The sequence below is a fragment of the Prionailurus bengalensis genome, chromosome F2 (genome assembly GCF_016509475.1).
Source record: "Prionailurus bengalensis isolate Pbe53 chromosome F2, Fcat_Pben_1.1_paternal_pri, whole genome shotgun sequence".
Taxonomy (NCBI): domain Eukaryota; kingdom Metazoa; phylum Chordata; class Mammalia; order Carnivora; family Felidae; genus Prionailurus; species Prionailurus bengalensis.
The window spans coordinates 58858637-58874451 of NC_057353.1; positions in this window are offsets into that span (position 1 = coordinate 58858637).

Consider the following 15815-nt stretch of genomic DNA (forward strand, 5'->3'; position numbering starts at 1 on the left):
TATCTGACATGGGCATGCACTTTCTTTTCTTGGTAAAATTCTCTTTAATAGAATTTCTTAGAAGTCTTATCATTTTTCCCTATCTAATTTCTGTGTATATATTTTATACATCACATATTCTCTAATCAGACATGATGCCAACACTTTTAGGAAGCTTCTCTTCCTCACCGATTCTCCTCATGTCTGGGACTAGGTTTCTTAGAAGTTATATGATTCTCTCAACTGGCAGAGTTTCTGTCTAAAACTTTAGTCCCCCCTGTCTTTATCTTATCTTTTATATTTCCAGCCACATAAATAATCTCTTCCTTCAAAAAGGCCTTGCTTCTGGTAGAATACCTTTCTTATTTAAAGATATGGACACTCTGACAAAGAAAATATGTGATGCTTCATTAGATGGTTTCCAGAAACAGCCAAGGTTTTATGAGATCTTTTTTCAGAGGATCATTTCTGCCTTCTACCACATTCTATGCTAGTGGAATTGTCTTAAGAAAAAAAACTATGCAGGGGCGCCTGGGTGGCGCAGTCGGTTAAGCGTCCGACTTCGGCCAGGTCATGATCTCGCGGTCCGTGAGTTTGAGCCCCGCGTCAGGCTCTGGGCTGATGGCTCAGAGCCTGGAGCCTGCTTCCGATTCTGTGTCTCCCTCTCTCTCTGCCCCTCCCCTGTTCATGCTCTGTCTCTCTCTGTCTCAAAAATAAATAAAAACGTTAAAAAAAATTTAAAAAAAAAAGAAAAAAACTATGCAGCGATAATTTACACAGAAATCTCTAACAGGCCTATTTTCAATCAAGAAACTAAGATAATCTGTTTGTCATGAAGAGTTTTGCCTAACATTAATTCACACTGACCTCAGTTCTGTAACCTTACCTGGGTTCCTAAGTCCTACAGGTTGCAATAAGATGTGTGTGAAAAATCATGTCTTATAAAAGGATAAAAATTGGACTAAATGTATTTGCTAAGGATTTTTTGAGATCTGAGATCTGTCATTATATATTTTACTCGACTATAACCATTTGTTGCTACTAATTATATTAGGCAGTGGCATTGGAAAAATATGAAGGACACTGAAGGAAGACCACACTCACTGATTCTACTACAGTACAAGTATCCAGGTTCACTACATGTATGGCTTTAATCCACTTGTCCAGGACATTTATAGATTAATTTCTAGAGTAAAAAAAACCCTTTAAATTCATAACTGTTTAATGTTATATTGTTAAATAGCTACATGAATTATAACATTTGTTCCAGAAAATTTGGAAAAAAAATATCTTTATTTGTAAATACTCACACATGCTATTGATAAAGAGGGAAAAGGTAAAAAATAATACTAATTATTATCTATTGATTTGTAACTCTCTTTCAGGAATCTGTAATTCTACTTTAGAAAACAATCTAGAAGACAACTCATTTTTAATGCAAAGACTGTCAAAAAAATTAAAAAAAGGACAAATAAGATGATTTGTGTTTAAATATTTCCTCACGTATAAGAAAAATATCCCTTTAATATTAAATAGCTCACTCTAAGCATTATTCGTTTTCAGGTTAAGGGTTGTCACATTATATGTTTATTTAACCTTAAATTGGATTAGTCCACTAAATGTTGTAAATATCATCTTATCTTCATGTCATGAATCTGAAGGTAAGCTGACCTCCTCTAATATGAGATTGTTTCAGTGCCAACAGGAATGAGCTTCCTGTGGTGAGCATTTGGCTCATGACAGACTTGTTTTCTGTGGATTCTGTGGATTCTTAGCAGGGTAGGAAGCAATGGGAACAGACAGAACCATCCTAGCTGACAAGAAACACACTTTATATAATTTGGTGTTCAGTAGAAAGATGAACTTTAGTCATTTTTCCCCACATAAAGTGTAATTACATCACATAACTACAGAATGTCTACTTCTGTTACCTCAGTGAAAATTAGTAATATATCTTTTGAAATTGGTAAATGGAAGAATATATCAATGATGGATCTGTTTGATTACTTTTTTAAAAGATAAAAGTTCTGATTTAAATACCCATTTCCATTATAAAGTTTTATCATACACATTAAAAATGAATACATATTATGATGTCTATTTTGATGGAAAATTACTAGGTGTCTGCTAAACAGTATGATACTATATGTGGTACCTTTTGAAAGTTATGTTCATTAATTTTGAAGAAGATAAAAGCTCAAGCTTTCAAGTCAGTTTGATTAAGTTTACATCTCAGCTCTCCCACTTAAGTTTTCTAAAGCAGATATTTCGTTGTCTGAAAAAACATCCACATTGTTAATAATGGTGCATTGTGGCACTGTGAGGTTTAAATGGTGGTATCCAATAAACACAACTTATCAGGGCTGTTTTTATATATCATCTTCAATAATAGCATACCTAGAAATACAAATGTACACGTACTTGTAGTGGACCTTTAACTTCTAGCTGCTATTCAAACCATATTTTTTTTTTAATTTTTTTTCAACGTTTATTTATTTTTGGGACAGAGAGAGACAGAGCATGAACGGGGGAGGGGCAGAGAGAGAGGGAGACACAGAATCGGAAGCAGGCTCCAGGCTCTGAGCCATCAGCCCAGAGCCCGAAGCGGGGCTCGAACTCACGGACCGCGAGATCATGACCTGGCTGAAGTCGGACGCTTAACCGACTGCGCCACCCAGGCGCCCCTCAAACCATATTTTAAATAGATGAATGCACACATGATTCCACTCATACACATTTTTAAAATTTTTAATTGATATAGTGAGAATGACGCAGTTTAATTTCTTGGTCAAAAAATGAAGCAAAACAACAGATAAAGCTAAAAATATAACTGTAGACCCCCAGATTCATGAACAAAAACTTTAATCATTAGACAACTTGACCTTCATAAAGCATCAAAAGCATTAATCAGTACATAGCACTAATTATTTAAATTGATCTTTGTTCTGGCCTACTAAGGAGGGTTTTGTTTGTTTGTTTGTTTGTTTGTAGGTTTACTTGTAGCTTACTTTTAAAAAGGTATAGCCAATCTTGAACTTGTCAGTGTATTTTCTTCTCTAAGTTAATTTTGTAGAATTTGGAATATTTTGCTGTAGATGTAACATTGTAAATACGTGTTGTTATTTACAAAATTAATTCCCAGAGCCAATGTGGTCAAGATATCACTGAATTACTATAATTATAGATTTCATTTCAGTTCTGATGTCTGTACAGACCTGCTGTAAAGGAGAGCAGAAGATAGAAAATCAATGTTTGTGCCTTCTTCCCCCACTCCTTATAGTACAGCATTAACACTAGAAAATTCCTCCTCTTTTTTAACCTTTATCTTGTTGTTGATTTTTTTTACTACTGTTGTGATTTTAACATGACTCTAGTCTTGGACTGATTTGCCTCTTCCAGTTTATATTCCTTTCACTTCTTGAGATATCGTTTGCCAAATTGTCCATGAACCAATACCCTGGCAGTGCCCTCATACCAACCACAACACTAAATCTACTGTATACTCCTAAGTGCTCCAGTGTTCAAAATTATGTGTCTCATCTTCCTCTCAGAACAAAAATCCCATTGCCATTAGGCACATTTGGAATTAAAAATGATCTGCCTGACATTAATTCCAGATCAAAGAGAAGAGGGATTTAATCCCTTAAACCTTAAACCTTAAACGGGTATTTTCTCTTTAAAGAAGGATCATTATCCAGTAAATTGATTTTCTAATATTAATATTTCAGAGACTCTAATATCAACGATGTGACCGTGGCCAAGGAGTCTTGGGAGAGGAATGTATTGCCATGAAGAGCATCAGAAAACAGCCCAGGCTCTTTGAACGCCTGTTCCTAAGGGGGGGCGGGGGACGTGCTCCCTAAGCTCTTCCTGGTTTTCATGGATTCATCCACTGTGCTTGGCTTGGAAGCAAAAGCTGTTGATTATACAGGGACACAGGGATTCTTTTGGGAGCAAACAGATATTTAGGGCAGTCAATCAGGGAAAATAACTGCAGGGACCCAAGAGCAAGAGGTCGTGGGAGAACAAGAGGCAGATGGCATTCATTTGCATCCTGACTGGTGGTTTGAAGAAACACTATTTACATATATAAATAGGAGTTTCTTCAGGGAATTAAGGTTCTTTCACAGCCAGTTATTAAATGTTTATTTCACTCATTCATTCAGTCACTCATTTAGCAATTACTTATCAAGCTCCTCTTGTGTGCTGTGCGCTGAGGATATAGAGATGTTTAACACACATACAGCCTGACTTTCAGAGATCACAGAATCTGACAGGGAAGACACATAACTGAACAGGTTTTTTTGTAATGAAACTTTTTATTTTGAATAGTTTTAGATTTACAGGAAAAATGCAACCACAGTCTAAGAGTTTCCATCCATTCCAAACCCCATTTCTCTCATTATTAATGCCTTACATGAGCAGGTGCATTTGTCACAATTAATGAACCAATATTGATACATTGTTAACTAAGGTCCATAATTTATTTGTATTTTCTTACATGTTACCTAATGTCTTATTACATATCCGGGATCTCATGCAGGATACCACATTACATTTATTCATCATACATCTTTCGGGTCCTCTTGGCCGTGAGAATTTCTCAGACTTTTCTTGTTTTTGATGTCTTTGAGTATTTTCAGTAATAATTGTAAGATGTTTTATAAGATTCTCTTTGTAGGGATTTCTCTTATGCTTTTTTTTTCATAATTATCCAGGAGTTATGGGTTTTAGGAAACAAGACTACAGAGTTAAAGCACCATTTTTTCACATGACATGGAGAGAACACACTATCAGCATGACTTGTCACTGTGGATGTTAACCTTAAACGCTTCACTGAGGTAGTGTTTGCTAGATTTCTCCACTGTAAGGTAAATCTTTTTTTCACCTTACTATACTGTACTCTTGAGAAGGAAATGACTATAGGGGTACCTGGGTGGCTCAGCTGATTGGGTGATCGACCTCTGTTCAGGTCATGATCTCAGGGTTCACGAATTTGAGCCCTGCATAGGCTCTGTGATAACAGCTCAGATCCTGGAGCTGCTTCAGATTCTGTGTTTCCCCTTCTCTCTGCCCCTCCCTGCCTTGTGTTCTGCCTCTTTCTGTGTCTCAAAAAAAAAAATAAACGTTTAAAAAAGTTCTAAAAAAAAAAAGAAAATGACTATAAACAGATTTTTAACTACGAAATGAAGAGAGTGCTAAGGTACAAAGGTACAGGGAGTTGTGAAAATGTGTAGGATGAAGTAACATAGTCAGTGGCAACAAGAAACTCCGTCCTTAAGAAATCATGCTTAAGTGACATCCAAAGGAGAGAAATTAATTAGTCAAAAGAAGTATGAGATTGAGGGATAGAAAAGGTATGCAATTACATTTGGCATTTTACATATTTTTACATATGACTTATACATTATATGTCACTTCATGGCAAAATGTGTTTTTCTAACTTTTATTTACCATAGTCTTGGGGAACCCAAGCAAGTTAATATAAGCTATTGGCAAGTGTTGCTACTCAGTTCTATCTATTCTTCACAATATCTTAGAGATAGGTATAATCCTGGTGTTTTGATAGACTGATAATTACTTGAAAGTGATAATGATGATGTTGTACAAATGGGGTGGGTGGTGGAGGTGAGGGTGTATTAAATCCATTGTTCTAATTCATTCTTATTTAACCCTTGTAAATCAGACAGAGATGAATATCATGGACAAACACAAATAAGAAATGAGTAATTGTCAGCATTTGCAATGGTTCTATCTTTCAGCAGCTATTATTCAGAGCCTACTGTAGAGTTGGCACAGTCTTATTTATTGGAATTAATATGATGGGCGTAATCAGACATCATCCAAATCGCTTTAATGTTCTAAATACCATCAGACCTCAAGGACTTTGTTTTCACATTCTACTAAACTACGTAGTCATATTTAAGTCAGTAAGACTAAACAGGATCAATTTGCACATACCTTATAAAGCTACATTCTTTGAGAATATAAAAAAAGATTTGTGTAGAACAGATACTATACAAGGATATACTAGGTTAAAATATCATCCTCTAAAATCTGCTTCAGAAATAATTGGGCTGGCATGGGATGTGAAAGATTAAGACAAAGAGATAGAATCCAGTCATAAATAATAATTTATTATTATTAATTATAATAATTAACGGGGGGGAGGGGGGGAGTAGGGTAGGGCTGAGAAACTGGCATTTGAACAAGTTTACCAGGTGATCACAAAAGCACTGAATCTTAAGATCCCTACACTGAATTCCAAAATATAGCAATACCAAAAGAGAAAAAAGGTAAACGAGTGAGGAGAGTGAACAGGTAGAAAAGAGTTTTTAAAAATGTATTTTATTAATTAATAGGCACACTCTGAGCTCTCAAATATTTAAGAAGTAGTCAGAAGAGTACATTTTATATAATAGTGAATGTGTTTATGTCTCCTAAAATGGTATAAATGCACATTCAATCATTTTTTAAAAAATCATTAGAAGAATGGAGATGCATACACTCAATTGGTAAGGGCATAGGTTTGCTCTAGAAAACGGTGAGAAAACAAAGGCATTAAAATGATAAAAATAAGCTGTATTCTCTGGAAATAGTGGACATTTAAGCATGCACAAATCATTATAAAAGTAAAAACATAATGCTTCAGAGGCTTATATAAATATCAAATACTAAGGGAGCTGTTAATATGTGATCATACATGGATACACGCAGCTTATCTTTCTTGATACTCAAGTTTTCCACCCACAGTCTTTTTCTTCAAATTCATGGTATCTGTGTTAGAATTCAGACTTTAATGAATGATCTCACAGTTTGTGGGTTTGAGCCCCGCATCAGGCTCTGTGCTGACCGCTTGCTCAGAGCCTGAGCCTGCTTTAGATTCTGTGTGTGTCTCTCTCTCTCTCTCTGCCCCTCCCCCGCTCACACTTTGTCTCACTCTGTTTCTCAAAAATAGATAAATGTAAAAAAATTTTTAAAAAGAATTCAGACTTTAATGAGAGAAGTGGTTAAGCCTTTTTAGACTCCACATGACTGTTTATTCTCACAGGTTAGCCTATTGTCCTGACTCTTGTTAGGCTCTTCCCATTTTGCTTTATTTCTCCCTTCCAAAGATCTGATCCATTGCATCCTTTCTGCCTTCCAAATGAGAGCTTGGGCCCCTGGCCTGCAGGCTGGGCCTTAGCTGTCCCTTTAAGCCCATCCTCAGCTTTGGTCAAAAGCATTTATGGGGTTCTGGGTCTGAATCAATTCCATGCTGCTCTAGTCTGATATTCTCATTCTTTCAACAATTATGGAGCATTAACTGTGGCAGATTCTGAATTCAGTACTGGAAATGAAGGTATCTAATTTCCAGTTGTACCTGGAAGAATGATTTAACTTAGATATACCTCATAGTCTTCATTTGAAAAACAGAAGTGGTATGCTACTTGTAGGATTTAGTGAAAATTACATAAAATAACAAATGTAAAGTGTTCAAGGTATGACTTGAACAGGAAACCAAGAAGCAGTGGAGGTTATTATTATTATTAGTGCACAGTAAAAATATTACAGTTGCAGCTTTACTGAATGTTTTTCTATGTTATCACAGCATCTCTGAATCAATTTGTACCATGATTTCTATGTTTAGTGTTTTTAAAACTCGTTCAGAAAAACAGTCTCTCTAGGACTTAAGTGTAGTTTGACTATTTAGTCTCATCGGGGACTGTAATCAAACTCAGATTATATTTATATGACCAGACCATGATAATTTCAATGAGTAAGCCCCACAAAGCCACATCGTCCAGGGATCATCTATATTAGACTTAGTTTGAAGGCAGTGGGATATATAAACAATGCAAAGTCCTGTACATCCTAGATATAATGAAGCAAAGTCTCTTAAGGTAGAACACAAGTTTGTGCATTTATGAAGTTAATCAGCTGAATGTTCATGCACTGTTATATATTGAATTTGCATGCATCACTCTGTGTTCAGCCATCACCAACAGCAAGGTTGGACTCCAGAGTCAGCAAATAATTGGCAGAAAAAAACAGAATCCAGCTTTCTAACTTCTAAAATAGTGCTATTTTCCCAACTCCATACTGCTATTCAAAAGGCAAATTATTCCTGATACAGAATTTTCTAAAGATAGTCACATTATGTTTTACAGAAACTTATTACATAAAGCCTGAGAATTTTGCCTTGTGAACATCATCATTTCAAACAGGGTCTAGAGTAGAATGGCAGGGGAAAAGAGTAGGATGAGGGGAGTAAGGCATTTATCTCAAATGCAAAATTTAAAGGGACACTATAAAAAGTCAATTCAGATAAATACCACTTTAATGCAATATTTTAAAAACAAAGTTAGTACAAAAAATGTATGTTGAGCAATATATCAAAACTTTAGATAAAGACATGACCAGTGTTATTGATTTTTAATTTCAACCTAAGTTTTCATATGGCTTAATATCACACTGACTCTGTAAACACATATTAATTAAAATTGTTCTATTACTTTGGTGTTATATGTATTAAAAGGCAGCCTTTGTTCATGATCTGTTTAAAAAGTTGTTGAGAGGCAGACAATTCAACACAACACAGCTTGAAAGATCTTTATTGTATCTGAGGGACTTAAGAGCACCTGCCATGGATTGAGTTACATTTCCCCCCAAACTTTTACTTTGAAACCCTAATCTGGGCATCTTAGAATATGACAGTGTTTGGAAATAGGGCCATTAAACGGTGATAAAGCTAAAATGAAGCCCCTCTTGTGGGTCCTATTCCAATATGACTAATATCCTTATAAGTAGAGGAGAGAAGTACATGGGGAGAGAGGCATGCGCGATGTGTGCACACAAAGAAAAGGCCACGTGAGAACACAGTCATAGGCCAGCCATCTGCAGGCCCAGGAGAGAGGCCTTGGGAGAAACCAAATCTGCCAGTGTTTGGTCTTGAACTTCTAGGTTCCAGAACTATCAGAAAATGCATTTCTGTTGTTTAAGCAGTTATGACACTCCAAGCAAACTAAAAAATACTTCTTTGTGTGGTGAAGGGACCGCTCATGCTCCTTTCAGGAAGTAGTACCATTAGAATGTTTTTTGTTTTTTTTTTTTGAAAAGGGTAGTAACAGTCTGTAGGGAGAAGGTACAGGAAAGAGATTTCATGAAGTACACAAATATTTGAATGTTAGAATAAGTGAATGAAATTCATGAGTGCATTCCAGACAAAGAACATCACACAGACACATCTATTTGTATTTTGTAGCATCGCTCTGTTATTAAAGTACACCAGATATCACCAATGAGTTTATGATGACAAATGCAAATATAGCATATGATAGATAAAATTAAACATAATTTTCTGTCAAAAATTCTGAATTAGGTAATAAGATCTTGTGGTTCCCCTCATCCTGTGGGTTTTTGCTATATAAGGAGGTCCCCATGGATGCTTATATAAAAATTGTCAGATTTTGCTCACATCCATTCATTATTGCCCACCCCTGAAAGAAAAAGGAAGAAGATTCTTTTACAATTTGCACTTCTTTCTTAATACACTCTATCAACATATTCAATATTATGTATCCAGAGGGAGCATAAGAACAATCTATCTCAAATATAAACCAAATCCCCAGAATACTGAATATAGAGAGACATTTTACTAGTGTTTATAAATCTGTTTTAAAAAAAAAGCAGAATGGGGAAATTCCTCACTATCTTGTCCCATCTAAAAAGAACACATTTTCAAGAAACAAGACATTCCAATATTGAACATTTCCACAGGATAAAGGCTAGGATAAGTACTGTACTAAATGCAGATAAAGACATTACTACCTCATTAATTAAGTGGATGAAAAAGTATAAATAAAATATTAGTAAATTGAGTTCAGCAGTGTGTAACTATGATATATCATTACTACCAAGTTATATTTACATCAAGAATGCAAAGTTGGTTTAATACTAGACATTTACTATCTAGAGTTTGACATTGACAAAATAAGAAAGAAAACAATATAATCTTTTTTTCTTAAATATTTATTATTTTTGATTGAGAGTGAGAGAATATGAGTGGGAGAGGCGCAGACAGAGAGGGGAACAGAGGATATGAAACAGGCTTTTCCTTGACAGGAGAGAGCCCGATGCAGGGCTTGAACCCATGGAACAGGGGATCATGGCCCAAGCCAAAGTCAGCTGCTCAACCAACTGAACCACCCAGGCATTCCAGAAAACAATATGGTCTTAATAAGTGCACACAAAAAAAATGCTAACTAAAATTTAGCATGCAGTTATAGGTTTTAAAAAGCATGGTAGAAATACAGGACAATTTATTGAGATAATAAAGAACATCCACACAAAACAAAGCTAGAAAAAAATTATTTTTGAAGGATATATTTTGAAATTTGTTCCTATAGGATGGAGAGAGAGAGAAAAGATGCTGCTAACACCAATTCTTTTCCAGGCAAAAGTAATATCAAGTTATAAGAAAGAAGAAACAAAAACATAATTATGTTTTATAGGACATGATTGCTTGAGTAGAAAACAATAAAAGTAATCCACAAATCTGTAATGAAAATACAATACGAGTATTTTCTGCTTGCAAAATTATTTTATACATGTCAGGAACACTTGTAAATATCTCCAATTATCAGTGAGCAATGTGATCAAAGATTAAAAGAAAGTTAAAACAGTAAATAAGGTGTAAAATACCTTGGAATAAATACATGTAAAAAATGATGCCTTTAAAGAGGAAATTACAAAAATATCTTGAAAATCTACAGGGACTTACACAAATGAAGAAATGTGTTTTATCATGGACTAGAAGACTATCATGTAGATGCCAAATCTTTACAAATTAATCTATAGATTAAATGCAATTCCAAAGAGTCCAAACAGATATATTTTTCTGTGTGTGTGTGTGTGTGTGTGTGTGTGTGTATGTGCACATGCATGTACATGAGTGTATGGGAGAGAAATAGAGAGAGAGAGTTCTTAGGATCATTCCAAAATGTAATGGAAGAACAAGGGCCAAGAAAATCTAAGACACCATTGAAGAAGTAAAATATTAAACTTCTTTTTCCTGTCAATAATCAAAAACACAATATAGAACTTAAATAATTAAGACAGAATGATAACAGCATAATGGCAGGAAAATAGACCAAAAAATACAGAGCATAGAAGCAATTTGTTGTATATATAAAAAATTGCTGTATGACAGAATGGGTGGCTCAGTCAGTTAAGTGTCTGATTTTGGCTCAGGTCATGATCTCATGGCTCGTTGATTTGAGCCCCCATGTTGGGCTCTGTAGTGACAGCTCAGAGCCCGGAGCCTGCTTCAGATTCTGTGTCTCTCCTCTCTCTCTGCCCCTCCCCCGCTCATACTCTGTCCCTCTGTCTCTCAAAAACAAAATAAACATTAAAAAAATTTTTTTAAATATGGCCAACCTCAGTAATGATCAGGGAAATTTTATTTAAAAGCATTAAAACATTATTAAATATCCCTTCACAATGATTATATTTTAAATATTGCATAGCTTAATAATAATTATTGGCGAGAATGTGGTACAATAGTAATTCAATAATATTGCTGTCATACCACATTCTCATCAGTAATTGTTACATTATAACAAATTCTCACCAATAATTGTACACATTGAAATAACAACTTTCAAAACAATTTAATATTTTATATAATGACATTGAATGTTTATTTTCTATGCCAAACAACTCCAAAGCAAGGTATATATATGCCCATGAGACCAAGTGTCAGGTGTAACAACATTGAGACCAGTATTTTCTTAATAGCGAAAAGATGGAAACATCCAAAATGTCCATCAGCAATAGAACTAATAAATAAATTATGCCAACCTCATAATAAGGAAATATAAGAGAATTTATAGCACTAATAATGAATGATTTGACTCATCAACATAAGAGCATTTACCTGAGTGAATTTCAAAAATATAATGCAGAGAGACTGAAGGAAGAACCAGAAGAATGCATATAATTTAATCCAGTTAAGAAAATTTATAAAATAGATAAATTTAAACAAATATTTGGGAACGCATAATACAAAATTCAGATGTGAGTGATGGAGTGAAATGTGAACAATACACGATTCCTAAGGGGGGTTTTCATGCTGGTAACACTCTGTTTCTAACTTGTCTAGTGAGCACATAGAAAGGTATAAAGGTATTCATTTTATTCTATGCTATAATATAAACTTCCTACTTCATGTGTTTGCACAATGTAAATCAAAATGAAAATGAAAAAGAGAGCAAACAATAAAGATGAAATTACCTGAGAAACAGAAATATGACCCACTTCCTAAATTTGTGGAAAGGTCTAAGACATGTGAATTATTTTTCCTAACAAAGCTTACATTAATGACATTAAAAGCTGTGTATCAAAAATAATTGGATCTGATTTAGATCAGCTCTGTATAGAAATAACAACAGTTCCTCATGAGAAAGGAAACTGCTTTGTGTTGTTTTCCTTTTTTTTCTAACACAATGAACAATATTCTCAGTCACTTCCTCCAGAATGTTAAAATACCAAAGAAAAAAATGTTTGCATTATTATTATCTGTCAAAATGTAAAATAGAAGGAAATGGGGTGCCAATGAGAATAAGGCAACAAATAAAGTTTAGCTGTGGAAGTTCAGTCTAATTCCTATTTTTCATACTTCTCTTCCAGCTTGCCCTAAATATCTTTTAAGTCCATTCTCTTTGGAAAATCTACTCATTTAGTATAAAATTAAAATCCTGCAGTCAGAGCAAGAAACAAAGAGAGGAAGTATGTGTGCAACTTCAAAAGAGTCAATTTGGTTGCCTCTTTGCTAAATAGTTTTTTAAATTGGCGTGTACTTAATTGGGTTAACATGATAATTAAACATGTGTTCGTATGTAAAACCCAATACAACTCCAGTCAATAATGAGTGTGCAATAAACAGTAAGTATCATTGGGTCTATAAAATTTCCTGAGAGGAAAAATTATGTGTATTTGTTTATATTATTACCTTTTTTGCATAGACACCTTCTTTTATTAATTTGTTTTTACATTTCTCCAGGGCTGTTGCCATAACTTCTACTTCCTAGCTTTCCCTACTAAGTAAACACTTACCATTTTAGTGATGGATGAGAAAGAATAAATAACTGGAATAACTTCTAATAAAACGTATTTAACTAGATTAGAAAGGACAAAATATTTGCGTATCAAATATACATCCAGAGTACTTATTTTACCAAAGAATATTTAGAAATATAAACAATATTTTTGATGTTTGTAAAATTCATATTCACACATAGAAATTGCCTTAAAATGCATATAGGTTTATAAAAACAACTGATTCTAGACCTTATTACATTATATTAGGAATGATATGAACAAAATGATTATAATTTTTAAATGTAATTATACATAAGTATTCTAATGTGGAACAGCAAATGAGTAATGCCTTCATTGTTTTTGATAAGTAATGGTGAGTAATGATTCAAAGGGCAATCTTAGATTATTTAGAGAATGAAAGAAGGGAATTTTTTACTGTAATAAGTTTGATTGACTTACAACTATTCACTAATCTTGTATTCCATTTACTTTACTTAAGCTCTTGAATTCCAGTGCTCCAATATAGGAAAAAACATAGTCAACTTTACCCAGAGTGCCATCTAATGGCACTGTTGTCTCAATTTAAACCAATCTAAATATGCTGCTTTGCATAGCTAATTTCAATTTAAAAGAACTATATCAAACATTAGATATTATTTTTGTTTTTTATAATTGGTTTTTCTATTTTCTCTTTAGAGAAAGATGAAGTACAACCACTATAATAAAGACAAGTAAAAAGAAAATTATAAAGTAAAGGCAAAACAATATATAGTAGAAAGTTGCAACAACACTAGGGATTTCTGTGCCACTGCAAAAATAAACTTATTTGCAAATAAACATTGCACACTAATAAACATTGCAAGTTGAGAGGCACAGAAGCAGAGTTAATGATGGACAAACATTTTTGCACAGTAATTCAAGAGGAAATAGGAAAGAGAAAATAAATATTCCTCTAAAACTCTAGTAGTCTTGATTTTTACTTAGCTTTTATCATTAATTAACTATAAAACATTGGGGAAATGATCAACCTGGGTTATCTGTGTGCTTACGTGTACAATTACAGTAAGATTTTCCACAACTTATTTTGTGACTATTATAATGAAAGAGTAAAAGGGGAAACACTTCGCAAAACTTAAAATGTTATATGAATATAAGAGATTATGGTCAGATCAAAACAGAGTTTATAAGGAAGTAATGATGCAGGTTGGCTGAGTCTGAGGACCCAAAGGAGTCCCCACAGGACCACCCAGGAGTACATGGCTTTACACAGGATATGAATCTAACATGAGCCAAGAGGAAGTGAGAACAGAATTTTTTGAAGACAGAGACAGAATACAAATACAGACCAACAGTCTGGAGATTTGGAAAGGAAAGGAGAGTGAGTCTTGTCTCTACTTGGGGTGTGGAGTTTTTATTTAAGATTGTGGTCCAGTGTATATGTCTTCTCAGGCATCCATGAACTAGTTAAAACAAAGATAAATGTTAGGTGTCATCCATAACACATTTAGGCCTTGGAGCCAGGGGTCTTGGTGAATTGGTGTTCTGGAAAACTTACATGATGACCCCACCCAGTTACTTCTTAGATGTTATTTATTGTGATGGAAGGCTCCAAAGGAACCATTAACTCCTTGAGTTTTATAAGGAGGACATACATTATCCATCATATAATGCAGGGGTGCAGATCCTAGCAAGAAGAGAGGAAGCAAAAAAGCAGTCCTCCATGGGGTCCCTTCAGTTTCCTTACCCCAATGTGGAAAGTAGAGTAATTAGCTGGTTATACAACAGGCTTTAAACCATTTGTGTATATGTCAAGCCACAACACATTATGTTTTCATGACAGGCATTTCCTGGGTTACAGTTACCTTTTTTGCATTTTTTGTATATTTATGTGCTTAGCTTTATTATTGGTATGAAATACCTTCACAAATGTTGATCTACACTACTATTAATACCCATATCTTTTAATTTTATATGATTTGAGGAGGAATAAACTACCCTTAGCTTCAGCATCGCAACTGCAGTATCTCCTACAAATATCAGTCTTTTGCTTGCTCTCTTATCTCTCACTCTCCATGAGGATTTATATGAGAAATCAACCAATTATATCATTTAATTCATTGATGACTCATAAGCATGGCTGAACATGGTTCGTTTTTAATGCTTTTAAATGGAAACAGTTGTGTATGTTCATCATTTCATTAAGTACTTATTTTCCCTCTGGGATCTCATTGACTCACTTAAATGAGGATTTGAACATTTAATAGGCAGTAATTGCTTCAAACTAATAAAACTAATCAAGAGACATCTTCACCTTCCACCTTTTAAAATTCTAAGACTCAAGAGCTATTCTCAGTTTTCCAAAATTTTATACTTGACTCTTCAAAGTATTGATTCTTTCCTATCTTCCTGTGTCTACAAAGATCTCAGTCCAGTAGCCTGAAGAAAAGGATTCTTACTTATGCTTTAAAACAACTTTGATTATATTTCTAACTGGATTTTAAGTAAACTTTTAGGCATTTTAGCTTGTTAATTATTTAATTTTTTCATTTTGAATTTTTGTCCCTATTTAATAAGGAATAGAAAATAAGGGACTATCCTCAGAGCATAATTAAATATTAAACAGATCTATACAAATGTTCTTATTTTAATTTGAAAAAGACTTATGTACGTTGTTATGTCTAATTTCTTGAACTAATAATTTGGACACATATTCTAAGGAAGGATTTGTTTCTAATGAGGAGAAATGCAAACTGAAG